The sequence below is a fragment of the Alligator mississippiensis genome, chromosome 2, assembly GCF_030867095.1.
Source record: "Alligator mississippiensis isolate rAllMis1 chromosome 2, rAllMis1, whole genome shotgun sequence".
Classification (NCBI taxonomy): Eukaryota; Metazoa; Chordata; order Crocodylia; family Alligatoridae; genus Alligator; species Alligator mississippiensis.
The window spans coordinates 57237216-57255234 of NC_081825.1; the positions used below are offsets into that span (position 1 = coordinate 57237216).

At 48.0% G+C, this 18019-nt stretch overlaps 1 protein-coding gene and 1 pseudogene across 1 annotated transcript in view; one reads left to right on the forward strand and one right to left on the reverse strand.

Annotated features, from left to right (window-relative positions):
* The window catches only part of TEC (tec protein tyrosine kinase), an 83448-nt gene extending 70025 nt beyond the window's left edge, over nt 1-13423 (reverse strand). Inside the window, exon 1 of the mRNA XM_006276327.4 lies at nt 13329-13423. The gene's annotated coding sequence lies outside the window, so the exon portion shown is untranslated. The remainder of the gene's footprint in view (nt 1-13328) is intronic.
* On the forward strand, nt 5243-6776 carry LOC102566014 (serine/threonine-protein kinase TAO1-like; annotated as a pseudogene).
* Nucleotides 13424-18019: the final 4596 nt, after the last annotated feature.

Genomic DNA, 18019 nt, shown 5'->3' on the forward strand with positions numbered 1-18019 from the left:
AAGCCACATGTTACATGCTCTAATTATTACTCCAAGGACACCCTTATCTCCTCCATAAATTTCTCAAGCTTCATCTTGAATCAAGTCAGACCCCTTACTTTTGACTACTTTGTTCAGAAGACTATTCCAAAACTTCACTTCTCTAAGGGAAATAAAAACCTTCTAAATTTCCATTAACCTAAAACTTATTCATGACCAATTTGTGCCCATTTGATTTGGAACCAATAATGTCCTTTCATTTAAATAGTTTTCCTTCCCTGATAATCTGCCCTGAAATGTATTTATAAAGAATGTTTCAACTTTTTGTTTTGCTAAAGTATAGGCACCATATGTTGGGTGCAGCAGGAGGGAGAGGAGGCTGACTGGGCACACGTGCATGCTCTCAGCACATGTGTGCCCCCTGCAACGTACCTGAAGAGGCAGAGGCTGAGAAGCAACAGCGGGGGCAGCAGCAGCTGACCCCCCCGAAGGTAAGTGAGGCCGGAGCCGGCACAGCTGCAGAGGATCCAGAGGGGAAGCCCCTGGATTCCTCTTTGCTGAGCCGGGCAGGGAGCCATGCTCCTGAGCTGCACGCGAACAGAGCACGCAAACAGGGAGCCAGCTAGGGGGGACCCTTCCCCCGGGTGACAAAGGGGATAGCTGTTCCGCAGATGAGCGGAGCAAGGCACGGTCCAAGACCGTGCCAGGGAGTCAGTCCCCCAACAGAGATGCTCTGGTGTCAGCCAGGGCATCTCTTCCATTCTCCTGCTGCCTCAGCCCCCAGTGCTGTCCAAGGTAAGGGAGGGGGGGAGGGGGATGTGCCCAGGGCTGCAGGGGGTATGAACCCAGCCCAGCCCTGTGCAGCTTGCTAGACCAGCTTTGCACCTGAGGTGCACACAGAACCAGTACCTCCCAGAGCTCTGTGACCCACTCCAGTGCAAAGCTGGACTAGCAAGCCACACAGGGCTGACCCATGTCCTGCTGCATGCCACCTCCCCCCCCACCACAGTGGGGTAGAGGCAGGACCCGGCGCAGCGCGGCATGGCACGCGGGGACAGTATGCCAGGACCAGCCGGGTTCTGCTGCCCCTGGGGCTGCTCCCATGGGAAGCTGCCGGCCCTGGGGCTGCTCCCCAGGTCCTGCCACCATGGGAATGACCCAACTGGGTGGCAGGAGCAGCCCCAGGGTTGGTAGGACCCATCTGGGCGCAGCGCATGGTCCCCACACATCATGCCGGGTCCTGCCACCATGGGAATGGCCTGGCCAGGCAGCAGAGGGGCCCCAAGGGTGGCAGGACCCAGCTGGGTTTGGCAGGTGGTCCCCATGTGCCGTGCCGGGTACTACCACCAAGAGCCCAGCCCAGCTGGGTGGCAGACAGGCCCCAGGACCCAGCTGGGCCCGGCACGTGGTCCCCACATCCTGCTCAAGGTCCTGTCACCATGGCCCAGGCCTGCCGGGCAGCAGAGAAGCCCAAGGGCTGGCAAGACCCAGCTGGGCCTGGCGTGTGGTCTCCATGTACCACACCGGGTCCTGCTACCATGGCACCCCAGTCCCACTACTGCTGCTAAAGGTAAGTTATGGGCCCTGGGTGTGGGGGCTGTAGCCCTCCAGGGTGCCTGGGACCCTGAGCGGCAGGGCTGGGCCCTGTAGGGGGGGCATTCCATGTGCTGGGGGGGGCGGGGCTGCACCCTGTGGGGACCAGGGGACCCACCCCACCTGAGCAGCCCCCTCACAAGGTCCCCCAAACCCACAGTCCCCCCAGCAATTGCCCACACCTACCCACACACCAACCCACATCCCTCCACACACAGCCTCCCACCTTCCCCCACACCCCTTCCCATCACCTTCCTGCCGACACCACATCCCCCCATCACACACCCCTCACGTGCGAAGAAAACCAAAAGTACACATCAATACATATAAGTACTTAGAATTGATTTTATCATGATAATAGAGATACTGGTAGGCTTCCACATTGCTTTAACATTGTCTATATACCAATAAAGCATTGCCCAACTGATCGCTCGCTCTCGCTCTCTAGTGGGGGGGGGGTGTGGTCTTTTGTTTTAATTGTGGAAAAACATGGATTTGGGGGTATTTTTAAAAATGGATTTGGGATGCTGCTGCAGCAGTCCAGCTGGCACAAGGGGTAGTGTCCCTAGGTACCAAGTGGCCAGGCCCTAGAAGCTCCTGAGAGCAAGTAGCCCTGAGCTGCTTGCCAGGGCAGCTTTTTGTATGGATGGGGCCAGCACAGGGCAGCTTTTTATACTGTTAGGGACAACACAGGTCCTGGCCCTGGGCTCTAGCTCCCCCTGGCTGCAGATCTGGGAGGAGCCAGGCAGGGTAATCTTGCCCCAAGTGGCACAATTTGCTCCTCAGCAAAGTGCAAGTCCAAGCATGTACACGGAGGCAAAAGACCCCGGCTCAAATTTGCACCACTTATATTTGAACTGTTCTATAGAAGCGATGCAAATTTGAGCTGGGGCTTTTTGCCTCCGCGCATGTGCTCAGACATGCACTTTGCTGAGGAGCAAATTGTGCCACTTGGGGCAAAATAACCCTGCCTGGCTCTTCCCGGATCTGCAGCCAGGGGGAGCTAGAGCCCAGGGCTAGCACCTGTGCTGTCCACAGCAGTATAAAAAGCTGCCCTGGCAAGTAGCTCAGGGCTCCTAGCTCTCAGGAGCTTCTAGGGCCCAGCCAATGTTCCAGGTGTGATGGCCTGGTTTGAAATGTCAAAGCATGTCCTCCTGGCCCCATGCCTCTTGCTCTGCCTCAAAGGGGGGGCACATGCGCGCTCGTCTGGATGTGCCCTCAATGTCTTCATTATGTTATCCTGGAATATTTGGATGTATTTTCCCTGGATAAGTATTGCTTCCTGGCATGCATGGACAAGACTGACTTCAAACCTTGCTTCTCATGCTTGTGCAGATACTGAAACGAGTGGGCTAGATGATTTTAGGGACAGGAAACACTACAAGTTCCTGTTTGTCGAGTTTCCACTACATCATTTCATCAGGATATGTCCCTTTTTTGTAAAATAAATAGGGACTCCCTGCCTATCCACTTAAATCTTAAGAAATAAGCCAAAATCTTATGTTTGTGAAATACCTGCTGTTTCCCTAACTTTCTGACACTCCAGGCTCTCCATAACAGTATGCTTTTTCCTTCTCTCTAATGGAGATGCCAGTAATCTAATGCTGATAAGATTAACATTGTAACCAGTTGATTTCACTATCATGTAGAGTGGGTTTAAAGGACAGTGCCACAGAGCTGATACACTGTTCTTTTTTTTGTGCTCCAACGCCACATCCTCCAATACCACATCCTCCCAGTTTAAATCTAGTACAGCCAGCTTCAGCTGAGAAAAAGCAATAGTATGGCCTGCTACAACTAACATCCTGGATTAAGCACTAGAACTAATGTTAGGTTACAATATGAGTCATAGAACTAATACTATTGTATATTGAGCATAAATTTAATCTATTATTTTGAGTTTTGTATTTTTACCATTTTAGCCAGTTACAAAAAAAATGCTTTTCCTTTTACTGTATACCTAAACTGTGTTTGTTACAATAAGGATTACACCAAAAAGACATTAGTTATATGAGATTTTTTTGGTCATAAACTTTTCCAGGGTATTGCTTTTCAGGAGAGATACTTGGAGGAATTATATTTTTCTTTTCATTTTAACATTGTTACAGGATCTTTTGTGAGGAATTAACCTCAAATTATGCCAGTGATTAATCCAAATGTAGGATTGAAAAACCACATTGATATAAGACATTTAAGTATTATCTCTGACAAAGATAAACATTCTTTTCCTTTTTAACCAACACATTTTATTAAATAAAAGTGAGGTAGCTTCTTGATTGTGTGGGTTTCTCTTCCCCTGTCACAGAATCCTATTGTTCAAGGAAGTGGCCATTTCTGACAAGACATTGAAAAAATGTTTGCACTACAGTGGTAGCATACTCTGGCCAGAACACTCCTAAACATACCCCATCTACCAGTTCCTACTGACATGCTTCACACCTGGAAACAGGCTGGGTGACACTGCTCCAAGGATATCCCCAGCAGCCACTCTCAAGCACACCAAAAACCAAGGTCTCAAGGGATGCTACAGAGTGGCCGCCACAGCATGTTTACAGAGTTGGATGGGGGTGACCATATTATTTTAAAAGAAATCTAGGACATGCTGCTTCCCCCGCCAAGTCAGCAGGCCTGGCTGCTTGGCCCTGCTGCAGCCACAAAACCTGCCAGCTGTTAAGGAAATAGGTGCAGCGGGGTTCTGGGGCCCTGCACCCCTAGCGGCTGACTGGCAAAACTCATGACATGGGTGCTAGGTTTTACACATTTTTTCCTTGGGAATCTGAAGTTCATGACCTAAACAGATTAGTGAAACTGGCTATAACAGGATCTCACTGGGATCATCTATGTCACTCAGCCTGATCATCTCAAACATTTGATTTTTCCACTTTAAATGCTTATAAATTACTGGGTAATAAATTACTGCTTGTGGGAACAGTATCAGACTGGGTTTATACTCCTGATACCATCCTTAAGAACTCCTCCAGAGGCTTCATTGTTGAATGATCTTCTCACCTTTCAAGGATACCACCACCCTACTTCAGTGCAGCAGGATCTCTGCTGTGTTAGCTCCATTAGAAAAAAATGGGATTAATCTCTCTCAGCCCTCTCAGGTCTGCCCTTTCCCACACTTTCAAGAAAGCCCCATCTCCCCAATACAAAAAACCTTTCTTTTTATCTCTTATAAAACTAATCCCAAACCCAGGCTTGTATTTCACTATTTTAGTTTTGGGTAGCATTTTATACCACATTTGTATTTATCCTTTCCATGAAACATTGCCCAAGTCAGAACCTGAGATGAAGTGATTTAAAATTGCTGGCATTACTATTCAGTTATCAGTCACCACTGTCTGTTTCCCATCTCATTAAGAGAGAAACTGCACACGTATTCCAGCTGAATGTCAGCTTTTCTACCCTACATATTTCTGTCTTCTCTTTTCTAAACAGAAGAAGTGAAAACACAGGGGATCAGAAAGGTAGTTTAAAAGTGATGTTGTATAATTTCTGTACTATCATAGTTACAAGACAGGAAAGAGGGTCAGAATGATTTTCTAAGCTAAGGAAGGGAATAATGAACTTGGAGAGCATGTGTTAAATTGACATCCATTGTTCATTAATCATAAAAAGTTTCTTGAGCCCAGATTCAGCATTGAGGAGAGCATGAGAGATTCCTGGAGAGTTGTGCCCAATTAACTGCCATTTTGTCCCCATATATATTCATGGTCCATTGACTGAAGGGATTTAATGCATGAGATGGCAGCACCAGAAACAACTGATGGCACTGGAAAACAAACTGAAGGCAGAGATGGATAAGCATAGCCTCAGGTTGGACAAAGATCTTGAAACACAGCGCAACAACTTTACTGCTGAAATAGCAAAGCTAATAAAAAGCACCAAGAAGCCACGGTAAAGGAGGCCAAAGTGATGGCTAATGAAGAGAAGAAGCTTCAACAACACATTCAGGTCCAACAGAAGCAGGAACTGAACAGCTTCCTGGAATCGCAGGAGAGAATATAAGCTCCACAAAGAGCAGCTCAAAGAATGAGAACCAGAGCAACCTGAAGGAGAAGCATGAGTGGCTTTCTGAGCAGAGGAGAACATCCAGCATTTCCAGGCAGAAGAGGAGGTCAACCTACTGAACCACCAGCAGCAGTACCTGGAGCTGAAGTGCCTCCACTTCAAGCAGATAATGCTCCTTGGGCACCACAACTGGAGCAAGACCTTGTTTGGGAGGAGCTGGACAAGATGCAGATGCTGCTGTGCCAACACAAATCCATGCAGAATCTGGAATTCCACCACCTCAGCACCATCCAGAAGATGCACTGCAAGCTAATCTACCTGAAGCACCAGACCGAGCTCACCAACCAGCCAGAGTACAAGCAGCAGCACGAGAGGGAACTGCAGTACAAGCATGTCATGAAGGTCAGGTAGTAGCCCAAGAGCCTGAAGTCCAAAGAGCTATAGATCAAGAAGCAGTTCCAGGACACATGCAAGATTCAGACACAGCAGTACAAAGCCTTGAGAAACCATCTGCTGGAGACCATGCCAAAGAGCAAGCACAAAGCGGTGCTGAAATGGCTCAAGAAGGAGCAGATGTGCAAGCTGGCCATCCTCGCCGAGCAGTACAATCACAGCATTAATTAAATGCTCTCAACACAAGCTCTGCATCTGGACAAGGGGCAGGAAGCGGAGTGCCAGGTTTTGAAGATGCAGCTGCACAGGAACTGGAGCTGCTGAACACGTATCAGAGTAAAATCAAGATGCAGGCTGAGGCCCAACATGACCAGGAGCTGTGTGAGCTCAAGCAGAGGGTGTCTCTTTGCAGGGCCCTCCTGGAGCAGAAGATCGGGAATAAGATGCCAATGCTGCAGAATGAGCGCACCGAGCAGATATGGAGCCTGCTGGAGCAGCAAACCCGTGAGATCAAAGCCTTTGACTTGGAGAGCATACAGGAAGGTTTTAATAACATGGTTCTTTCTAACCTCTCCCCCGAGGTGTTCAGCCACAACCACCTGGGAGCTTCTGGCTGGTCCCACAATCCAACAGGGGGTGCGGGACCTCATTGGGGTCATCCTATGGGTGGCCCACCGCAAGGTTGGGGCCATCCAATGCAAGGTGGACCCAGCCATGGGGTCACCCCTTGGGGCCCATGCAAGAGATCTCTCGAGGTAGTGTGATAGGGGTCCACAACAGCCTCCAGGCTCTGAGGCGGACAGCCTCCAGGGGACGGACGGAGCAGGGCATGAGCAGGAGCAAAAGTGTTACTTCACAAATATCCAGTGGTTCACACATGACTGATCACAGGATGAACATGAGCCACCAATGCGATGCTGCAGCCAGCAAAGCAAACAAAATTCCACCTTGCATCTCAAGCAAGACCCAAGAAGTCATCCTCCTGCTTTATTCAGCCTTGGTGAGGCCACAGCTGAAATACTGAATCCAGTTCTGGGCTCCACACCTTAGAAAGGATGTGGAGAAGCTTGAGAAAGTCCAGAGGAGAGCCACGTGCATGATCAGAGGTCAAGAGAGAAGGCCTTATGAGGACAGGCTGAGAGGCATGGGACTCTTCAGTCTGGAGAAGTGAAGGCTCAGGGGTAACTTGGTGGCAGCCTATGAGTATATAAGGGGTGTACATCAGGAAATGGCAGAACTTTTTTTCACCAGAGCACCCCAGAGAAGACAAGATCTAACAGTCACAAACTGCTAGAAGACCATTTTAGATTGGACATAAGGAAAAACTGCTTTACCGTCTAAGTCTCCAGAGTCAGACGGGATTCCTCCTAGAAGTGGTGCAAGCTCCTACTCTAACTATGTTCAAGAAACACCTGGATGACTTCCTGCCCTTTGGGTATGGGGCTGGATCTAATGATCTCACGAGGTCCCTTCCAGCCCTAGCATCTATGAAATATGTTAAATCTATTTTTGTCACCTTGAAGGAAATTTCTGCTTCACCTTGCCATGCCAAAGTATTACTCTTGTTTAACCATTTGAGCTCTATACTCTCTCCTTTTTTAATCTCCATAATGAAGTCTTTATACACAAACTTGCAGCATTTCATTTTTTAAACCAGAGTGTAAACTTCAGCCATACAAAGGGAAAAGGAGAATAGAAAGCAGACAAAACCAACTGAGAACAACCATTGGTTCACTGAAGTTACAGGCATCTTTTCACAATCCTTGTGCAGACAGAACAAAGTACAAAGTTCTATTTCCTTATAAATAGAAAGTGTTTTGCATATTTGAGATAAATGTTTGCATAAAAATTAAAATATGTTTACATTTAAGGCCAATCTAAGACTAACAAAACACACAGGGGACTAGTCTAATGTAGAACAAAACAACGTATTAGGGGGAAAAATACAAGCTTTTCTCCAGGGTGTAGGCTGTAGCCATGTTGGTCTAAGGACATAGGCAGACAAGGTTCTTTGGGTGCACTTGATATCTTTTATTAGACCAACTTAAATAGTTGGGAAAAATTTTTAGCAAGCTTTCAAATTTAAAAACCCTTCATTAAGGTTTTCTCCATGCTTCTTCAAACTTCTGCAATGGTGAAATTAGCTTCTTCCTCATGATCTTATCATCAAATCATAAGATACTGCAGTTTCATCACATCTACTTACTGAACAGAATATTGTAGAACAACATACTGTTTTATCCATCTTAATTTTCAGCCATCATGAGTGACCATCCAGGTCTCTCAATGCTTCACATTACTAAATTCAAAATATTCAATTTATAATCTTCCTCTTGTCCTATCTCCAGTCCCCCCTTTCTATACGGTCTGCTACCAATATTCTGCACAGGCCACTGCTTCTGGTGCTGGTGTTGCCAAATCTTGTGGGGTGCATTGTGGAGCTATAGGGCATCACAGGAGATGATCCATGGTTTACTCCTCCTAACAAACACATTGGTCAGCTGCATAGAGGCCCCAGGATTTCATGAAAAATTTGCATCTGCTGTGACCCACTCTCAATCTGTTCAGGCTCCACCACATGTGGCATTTGTAACCAGAGCTGGATGCTAACTCTTCACTGGGAGTAATTCCTCACTTCCTCCATTCAACAGCTTTGTCTCCTAGTTTCTCCCATTCTTTTTGCCAGAGGGTACTTCTGGCTGATTCCGGTGATGTGGTCAATTATACAGTAGAGGACAAAAAGCTAGTTCTCAGTGAGAGACAACAGAGCATTTGTTGATGTTCATAGAACAGGTGGCGATCGTCTGACTCTTGCACCTGTCAGTCAGTGTCACCAGCTATTTTCCTCCTGATGTAAAAGGGTGCTGGTCTAGTAAACTAGTTCTACATTAGATGGGTTCCCTGTATATTGTGTTAGTTTTAGATTGGGATTATAGGTAAGAGGTAAAAATGTAAATTACAATAAATGATTAAAATGTAATATAATAGATCAAAGACATAATTCTAGAGACTTTTCAACTATTTTAAAAAATAAAGTCTACCTTCACATCTGGGAGCAGGGGGAAAGAGATGATCTTGTTCATATCTGAAACACTAAGAAATATGGTTTAATAGGATGAAACAATCCCATGCATTGGTACAGGCTAGAGACTGACTGGCTAAGCAGCAGTTCCGCAGAAAAGGACCTGGGGTTTACAGTGGACAATAAACTGAATAAGCCAACAGTGTGCCTTTGTTGCAGAAAAAGCTAACAGCATACTAGGCTGCATTAGTAGGAGTGTTCCCAGTAGAACTAGGGAAGTGATTATTCCCCTCTATTCAGCATTGGTGAGGCCACATCTGGAGTACTGTGTCCAGTTTTGAACCCCCTATTACAGAAAGGATGCAGAGAAATTGGAGAGTCCAGTTGAGAGCAACAAAAATGGTCAGGGCGCTGGGGCATATGACTTAAGAGGAGAGGCCAAGGGAGCTAGGCTTATTTAGTATGGAGAAGAGAAGACTGAGGGAGGCTTTAACAACAGACTTCAACTACCTGAAGGAGGTTCCAAAGAAGATGGTGCTAGACTGTTCTCAGTGGTGGCAAATAACAGCACAAGGAGCAATGGTCTCAAGTTGCAGAAAGGGAAGTTTAGGTTAGATATTAGGAAAAACTCTCTCACTAGGACAGTAGTAAAGCACTAGAACAGGTTACCCAGAGAGGTGGTGAAATCTGTCCTTGGAGGTTTTCAAGACCCGGCTAGACAAAGCTTTGGCTGGGATAATCTAGTTGGGGATAGTCCTACTTTGATCAGGGGGTTGGACTAGATGACCTCCTGAGGTCCCTTCCAACCCTAATTTCCTATGATTCTATTAAATCTAGGCTATGGCAGATAACAGGGCAAGTCTTTGCCAGGAGACCTTCCTGACAAAGATTATACTAGCAGTACCTTCCCAGTTAGTTTGAGTGATCTAGTGTGGGTGACTGCCGATCCCAGCTGTAACAATATCACATGTGTCAGAGCCAGGTGCCTAGCCTGATTACACTGCTTTCATTTTCTGAATGATTTCAGCATGCAACCAAATGTTGAAAGCACTGTCTTAATGTAAAACCTTAGTACACAACATTATTACTTCTGTGAGACAGCTGAGTATGTGACACCTCCTTTCTTATGAGAACAGAGATGAGAGTGAATACAACAATTTTGACTGGTTAAAATTAGAAATAGAAACCAAAGGGAAAACCCCTAAAAAAATAAGAAAAGCACAGCACAAGGACTGGCTCTGTGGGCCCTGCCACACATTTAAATTAAAGCTGGATAGAAACCAGCTATAAAAAAAACAAACTGTTACACATTTTCAAACACTGACTTTGTATCTAGTTGGCTCTTTTCATACTGGATGGACATGTTTATGAGGTGATAATTACTTTGCAGATATGGCCTGTCTAAATCTATTGCACAACTAACTAGTTAATTGTGTAACATATGTAATGTGTGGCCTGTAGGAGCCATAGCCATCCAGAAGAGCTACAGTGAGATACCAAAGGTCACCTCAAGACTGTCTCTCTAACCAACTGTATGAGGGTAGAGGAATAGAAAAAAAGAGAGCAGGGAGGGAGAGAAGCCCTGAAACTTGTTAGATGAAGGTAAGCATGCACTACCATTACAATCATTCATGTCAGAAAGACAGTTTATAGCTCCTTTTATCTAGCACACACCCTACTTTCTGCCTGCCCTCTGTCCCTGTACAGGTCTCCAATATGGCTGGGAGTAGGAGTATCATAAGAGGGGGACAACGGTTCCCTATCCACAGCTCCAGTGCCCAAGGCAAGATCTAGACCACACACTTGAGGGCCTGGAACTTCTGGAACCACCCTTGAATCTGCTAAATGGGAAGGGAGAAAAGCTCTGAGAGAGGAGTGAGCCAAGGAAGAGCCATCTAGAAAAGACCGGGGCAGGGTCCTCAGAGAAAAAATGGGGGTGAGAAGAAAGTGACAGCCGTGGAGAAGGAGGAAGAACACATTCTTGCTTGAGAGAAGCAGGGAGTAACCACTGGAGAAAAGGGTTACGTGGTTTAAAGAGGGATAGAGAGTAGAGAGAAAGATGGCACTCATATCACATAGGAAGTTACAATGGTTTTGTGACTAGCATAAAAGCAGTCTTCAAATCCTTGAAGGGCTGCTATAAAGAAAAGGGAAAGCATCTTTTCTCTCTTGCTGCAGAAAGGAGGATGCAGACCAATGGCTTGAAGTCACAGCAAAGTAAGTTTACACTGGATATCCAGAAAAAAATTTTCACTGTAAAAACAGAGAGGCAGTGGAATAGATTGCCTAGGGAAGCTGTGGACTCCTCATCACTGCAGGCATTCAACAAGAGGTTGGGCAGCAAACAGTTGGGGATGATCAAGGCATAGCTATGCCTGTGCTGTACCATGGGCGTTGCCCATGCTTGTGGTGGGCCTTCCTGGTCTGCCTCCCCCCCAACACACACACTTTTTCTATACATGTCAGAGAGTTTTTAAGCCTTCCCAGAGGCATGGGGTGTTAGCTACAGCCGAGGTTGGGACTTTGATTGGAGTGTGCCAGTGGTCCTGCTGGGAGCAAAGCCAGAGGTTCCTGACTAGAAGGTCTTGCCCCTCCACTCAGAGGTTCCTGGCTGCCATGGTTCCTCTTGCCCTTCCAGACTGATCCCCATATTTGCGGGCAGGAAGGAATTTTATCCCACAGTCAGATTTATATGGATTGTGGCAGGTTTTGCCTTCCTCTGTAGCAGAGGGCATGGCTCTCTACATGCAATCTCTTCAGCGATACTGACAACATTGTATAGAAGCAGGACATTGGTAAAGCAGAGGAACCACGGCAGCCAATGGCAAGTTAGGGTGCTAGGTCTATGTTGTATCAGAGTTGACGGCAGTCTTATGCAGAGTTCAGATTATGGTTTATATGAGATGGTTTGGATAAGGATGATCCTGCCTCAGTCAAGGGGTTGGACTAGTATTCTCTGGAGGTCCCTTCTAGCCCTACTTCTCTATAACTCTATGGGCATTTGTACATATGTATGCACTGCACTGGCATAAATGCATTTGTATAAATGGCAAAATGCGCATCAGCACTGAGAAAATGGCACCAGCACACTTTTGAACTAACACACATAGAAGATGTTTTAGTTCAAAAGCACACCAACATTTTCTGTACACTGATGCACATTTTGCCATTTATACAAATGCTTGTGACAGTGCCAGGTGTGTCAGCTAGCATGCTCTGATGCACTGGATTTCCGGCATGCCAGAGCAAACAAAGGTACATTGTCCCTGTCCCCTTAAAGATGAAAATATACTAGGTACTAACGACAGAAGGTGAATTTGTTAATCACTTGGTGAACAGCTGTGAGCACTAATCCCAGGAGAAACACAATTTACTCTACCATCACACTGTACAAAATGCAAGATTTTATACTCTACAGCATTTGTGTCCATAAGAATGGTCAAGCATCCCCAGGGTAGGTTTACTTGAACTACTATCTGTGGTCAGACTTTTGGTCTTAAATATTCTTGTTTGCTAGACTTCCAAGATGCTGAGGAAGTACTTTGGAGTTGAATATTGAGATGCACATTAAATCAATTAAAGTCTGATATACACTTACTATACCGAACAGTTTACATCAAGGGACAGGTACCTGAACATTTGGAAAGAAAGCCCGAGTAAGGGTACTGTGTGAGCTCACCCAGCTACTACCCAGATGGCCAATAATTATAATTATTATATATAGAAGTATTCTCAACCCTGCCAGGGAGGAGAAGGCAGGCCAAGGCTAACTGATTTGGTTCTTTCACATGCTTTTTCGTTGCCGCATCCCAGAGCACTTTGCTGAAGGGCAGACATTTCAACTCTCTCAAATGGCTTCTCTCCCTAGGCCCCCAGCCTGCAAAACCACCAGGGCTCTGCCCCAGAGCATCAGGATCAAAGCTCTTCACCGCCGGACCTTAGAGAGAGGCGCGCTCCTTGCCCCGCTTTGCCGGGGTGGGTGGTCTTAGCAGAGTTGAGGCGAGGGCTGCGCGGGACGGTCCGGCCGCAGGCAGGGGCTGCACTGCATGCCCTCTGGCGGGCGGTCCCCGCTTCTCCGTGAGCCTCTCTAGGACCCCGTGCGGCTGCAGTCCCTACACAGCCCAGGGCCCAGCGGGCCACCTGCTCACCGGCCCTTCCCCCGGTGCGCTGGACACACAGCGGCGCTGCCCAGTGCGGCAGGCGCGAGGCGGGCCCGGGCAGCCCTCGCCGCGGCGGCAAGGGCGTAGAGGAGCCGGGCCCGCTCCGGGCTACGAGCCCCCCCCGGCCCGGCCCGGCCCGGCCCGGCCCGGCCCGGCCCTGCCCTTACCTGGCTGGCCGGGTCCGAGCTGGCGCCGCTGGAACTGGAAGGTGCTTCAGCGCCGAGCGAGCTGCGGGTCGGCCCCGCCCCGGCAGAGCCAGCCCCGCCCCGCCCCGCCCGGGGCTCACTCACTTTCTGCTCCGGCAACTGCCCGCTCGGAAGGAGGAAGCTGCGAGCTCCGGGGCCGCACGCAGGCGCCTGCAAAGAGGAGCAGGATGTGCTGTCCCCTGATTAGCCTGGTACCCCTTGAAGGGTACCATATATCTGGGTCCATGAAGGCAGTTTTCCTGAAGCATTCCCGGGGATCACTGTTCGTCCGCCGTGGTTCAGTACCCGCCGAGGTATTGGGGCTTAAAGCCCACTTTATCGAAATGGGAAGCTCCTCCCTGGGGCTGAGGGCAGGCGAAACTCGGGGGCATCCGAACCCTAACCCTCCAGGCTAGGGCCTGCACCTAGGACAGCTGCCAAAAGACTTTGGAAATATCTGAAGCCCCTGGCGGGGGTGGAGGATATTTGCTGGTTATAGGGCCACTTATGGTTCTGGACTGACTCACGGATTTGGACTTGATTTGGCTTGGAACGTGAAACATTTCTTTAAAAAAAAAAAAGGAGGAGCAGGCTCTGTGCTGCAAGCCCCACGTCAGAAACTGAGTCTAAAATGCAAGCTGGGCCCAGCCCAGGGGCTCCCAGCCAGTGTCTGAGCTTCTCGGCCCCTTGTGGGCTAAGATCAAGTGTGGGAAGTATCTGAAGTCCTAAACTAAAGAGTCTAGGATGGAGGATGCTTACCTGGGGGCATCCAAAATAATCCCAAAACTTACGGACTTGGGCCTGCATGCCTGCCAGGATGCCTGCCAATGGATTTGGGAGTATCCAAAGTCCCAGAGTGAGCACCTGGGACGGAGGATGCTCCCCGGTTGTCACACCAGACACGGTGTTTGCAACAACTGAGTTCTTCCTGCTTGATCGATAATGGGTTTTGGAACGATTGAGTTCCACTTAGTCGATGACTTGGAACTGATCTGACCTGGAACATGAAATATAGTAATTAAAAAAAAAAGTCTGACTTTGGAGGCAGTTATAAAGCAGGGTCCAAGTCCTAAGTAGTCATTAGGCTGGGATCTGGTCTCCTGGGTCTTTTTGTGCCAGTAGCCAGTAGCAACAGCTCTCTCTCCTCTGGCGTCAAGTATCAACTCCCAAATCTATAAGCCAGTGTCTGGTATTATCACTCTAGCTCTGTTAGGTTTGTTCAGGACTCTGGCCCAGGCTGGGGGAAGTTAGAGAGTAAAAAAGGGTAGGTTCCTCTTATCTGCACCCAGGGTAGGCAGTGTCTGGTGTTCTCCACTGTGTATCCCTCCTTAGCATACTTGTTTTGAACCTGTGACCACACCCCCATCCCTGTTTACTTCTAAGTTGTCCCCCAAAATCAATTAACATATACCTAATAGCCTCCCCTTAATAACAGGAAAGGTAACCATTGCTCCATATATATGTCAAATATGTCACCTTATGTCAAATAGGCCTGTCTGCACCCAAAGCCCCTCAGCAGTCTGATACGGGACAGGTCTGAAACTTTCTACCCTGAAAGTGTCTCTGCAGCCACTGTTGAAATCAGCCTCTTCTCAGGACCAAGTGACTGGTCATTCTCAGCTGACACAGACCATCTTGGGGAGAAGGTGACTGTAAAAGTCTCTTCAAGGGAAAGTACCTTGAATGTTTTGGAGGGTCTGTCTATGCAGCTGGGGGAAGGAGGAAGTCATTCAAAATGAGAAGCTTTGTTGTAACTGCTTCCTACAAGCTGGCAAGCAGTAACAGCATCCAAACAAACAACTAGTTTTTATTTGCTAACCTGTTATTGTCTCTATGGGAGAGTGGGATTTCCTCCAAAGTATGTGCTGAGATGGTGGAGGAGTATCCTGCAGTCCTGATGTAGCTGCTTCTAAGTCCTGTTGCTTGCAGGACTATCCCTGCAGTGTGTGTTGGGGTCTGACAGAAGGTGCTTTAAATCTGCATTCTGGGATCCAATTCCAACAATCCTGTGATTTCTCTCCCACCAAGATCTGGCTCTTTGCATGGCTAGTCAACCAGCTGATCAGCCAATATGGACAAAACAGGGCTCGGTACTGTAACTATTGGGCATATGTAGCAGCTTGTGCAGGTAGGTTAATAAGTCACTACTGGATGACTGCAGCTGTGCAAGCCAACCAACACACTGCTGGGCAGCTTTGGCTGTGGCTTTGACATCTATGGCTATAGACTCCCCTAGCCAGGGTCAGCAACCTATGGCCCACAGATGGATCCAGCACACAAAGAGACTAGATCTGGCCCACAACCAGTGGGGCAGCTGGGAGCTCTTGGAGGTCACATCCCAGTAGCCCCAGTCCCCTCATCAGCTGCCTCTCCTAGGAGATATCATTGCTATGCAGGGGGAGAGGGAAAGGGTGCTGGCATATCCAGCAGCCAGAGGGTTAACACAGCCCTCTATTGCCTTTCTCATTGCTGTTGCTGACTAAGGCTGGTGACAGGAATTAGTGAACTTGCCAATAGGACTGAGCAGCAACAACTGCAGCAGGGTCATCCTGTCTGACCCCTCCTTGCCCAGCAGCAGTGTCTCTCATTCAGGGTGAGGTAGGGTGGAGGGGGTGGCTAATAAAGGGAACAGGGCTATGTCTTTGTTGGCAGTGCTCTGGGCGGGGAGATTTGAGGCAGAGGGATTGCCCAGGAAGGGGAGATTGGTGTCACACAGCAATGACCAGGTTGCAAGTGGCAGTCTGCTGTTGTTAAGAGGTTGCAAACCCCTGCCCTATGCTACCTGCAGTGGCTCCAGGAGGGAAACAGGACTAAAGACTTGGATGAAGAGAAGAAAGATGAGACTGAGTAGCTGTTTCAAGAGGGATTTCTGCCATATCTTCACACTGCGCAGAGCTATTTATGAAATAAATTGGTAGGAGAGAGTTGTCCTGCAGGCTTTGGATGACTGTTTGCCATTTTTCTGCCTCCATGGCAAAATGGTTTTCCTCAAAGTAAGATGTGCCTTCTCTAACAAGGCATTGCCCTGTAGCCCGGTCCTGGGCTAGTTTTTCTCAATTTGTGGTGTCAATGCCACACTACTTAATGTTTGTCTTGAGGGTGTCTGGACACACTGGATGCATACCTCGCTAGGGTTATTTGACTCCAGCAGTCTTTCCTGCCCAGAGCAGGAGGGCTGGACCTGATGATCTCACAAGGTCCCTTCCAGCTCTAAACTTATGTGAATCTGTGTGAATCTGTGACTGTAGGACTTCAGGATGAAAGGTTACTTTCTTAGAAATCTACAGGGCCTACCCTAGAGCTGCAGTACCCACACACCAACAGAAGAGCTTCCTTATCTATTCAGAAGCATGTAGCCATATTGCTGTCCAGAAGCTAGCCTCTCCAGATTGCTGTGCAGTAGCTAACCAATATGGTATGGTGATTGATTGTTAGGGTTGTTGTGATGGGGAAGTTTCATAGATTTCATAGACATTGGTGCTGGAAGGGACCTCGGAAGATCATCGAGTCCAGCCCCCTGCCCAAAGGGCAGGAAGTCAGCTGGGGTCATAGGATCCCAGCAAGATAAGCATCCAGTTTGCTCTTGAAGGTGTTCAATGTAGGCGCTTGAACCACCTCCGGTGGCAGGCTGTTCCAGACCTTGGGGGCTCGGACAGTAAAGAAATTCTTATGTCCAGCCTGAAATGGTCTTGTAGTAGTTTATGACCATTCGACCTAGTCGTCATCCCTTGGGGTGCTCTGGTGAACAAACGTTCCCCAAGATACTGGTGGTCACCCCTGATAAACTTATAGGTGGCCATCAGATCACCCCTGAGCCTGCGCTTTTCCAGGCTAAAGAGCCCCAGGGCTCTCAGCCTGTCATCGTAGGGTCTGCTTCCCTGACCTCTGATCATGCGCGTGGCTCTTCTCTGGACTCTCTCAAGCTTCTCCACATCCTTTTTGAATTGTGGAGCCCAAAACTGGACGCAGTACTCCAGCTGCGGCCTCACTAAGGCCGAATACAAGGGGAGAATGACGTCCCGGGATTTGCTTGAGAAGCATCTATGGATGCAAGCCAGCGTTTTGGTTGCTTTACTAGCCGCAGCATCGCACTGCAGGCTCATGTTCATCTTGTGGTCAATGATGACCCCCAAGTCTCTTTCTTCCATAGTGCTAGCCAACATAGCACTGCCGAGCCTATAAGGATGCTGCAAAGTGATTGTGATTAAGATGTTACTGTGCTTGTCGCACTTCCAGATGTTTGATGGCTTTGCTATTGCAACTAATACAATGAACACAGACGTTCACATGCTCTGGAAGACTCTATTTACTTCATACTGGACATAAGCATCACAGAAAAGGCCAGTTTAACACCATCTAAGCAACTGTAGAAAGACAATGAAAGGAGCCTTTGGGTAGTCTAACTGGTAGCTTCCAAGCAATGCCTGCCTCAAGTTGTAACTGCATGCTGTCTGCAGACAGCAGAAATGGTTGCTGCATCAGTTGAGGCAGGGAGCCAAAGACATTCAGAAAACTTCGAACAGCCTGCCAGACAGGCCTTCCTATATGACAGTCACCAGGAGCAAATTATCCTGGCCACTTTGAGTAGCTACTTTGAAGCAAGGCCTAAGTTTTGAGGTATGTACTTTACCTAACATCTTTTGTAGCTTGCCATGGCTTGTGGGGTATAGTAC